Source organism: Arachis ipaensis, chromosome B07 (genome assembly GCF_000816755.2).
Source record: "Arachis ipaensis cultivar K30076 chromosome B07, Araip1.1, whole genome shotgun sequence".
NCBI lineage: Eukaryota > Viridiplantae > Streptophyta > Magnoliopsida > Fabales > Fabaceae > Arachis > Arachis ipaensis.
The window spans coordinates 27,096,290-27,097,145 of record NC_029791.2 but is presented as its reverse complement, the minus strand read 5'-3'; positions in this window follow the sequence as shown (position 1 = coordinate 27,097,145).

Genomic DNA, 856 nt, shown 5'->3' with positions numbered 1-856 from the left:
TAACCTTATCATAGAAAAATAAAGGACTAAAATTTAGGATTTTCAAAATTAATATATATAATAGAAATATTTTAGTCATTTTTTATAATAGAGTATTGTAGACATTTTTTATAAAAAAATAATATTAATTTAGACCAGTTCAAGATTCGATTCACCATTTTTTTGTCAAATTAATTTGTCTAATTTTGACAAAAATAATACGGTTTAATTGATTATGGGCTTGTTTGGATACTATTTTTAAAAAAGATTTTTTTTAATGATTTTTTAAAAGATCTTTTACAAAAGTAAAAGTGATTTTATGTTTAAATATCTCATATAAAAAAATCTTTTTATCTATCAATTATGTTTGGGTAAAATAAGATAAAAGTAATTTTTTATTCATTTATTATGTGAAAAATATTTTTTTTAAGGAAAATAGATCTTTTAAAAAAGATATAAATTGTAACTTCTTAAAAAAGATCTTTTTTATTTATTTTTCTAATACTTTTACTATTAGAAATTTGCTAAACACATTAAAAAAAATATTTTTTATTGAAAAAGATATTTTTTATCGATTTAATGGTGCCCAAACAAGCACTATATATGTGTTAAATTTTAATTACTAAAAAATCTCTTTAAAAAAAGATATTTTAAACGTCTTTATCTGAGTATTTTAAACGTATTTATCTGAGTGACTCCCAACCAAAAAAATAATCAATTTTGGCCAATATTTTATCAATACTCTAAATTTTAATACTCTAAACTCAAATAAGTACTAATTTTTTAATCATAAACTCTAAATTTTAAATTTTAATATTATACAAACAAAGAAATTAGTTAACTAATATTAATTAAAAATATGGCCTCTTAATATTTT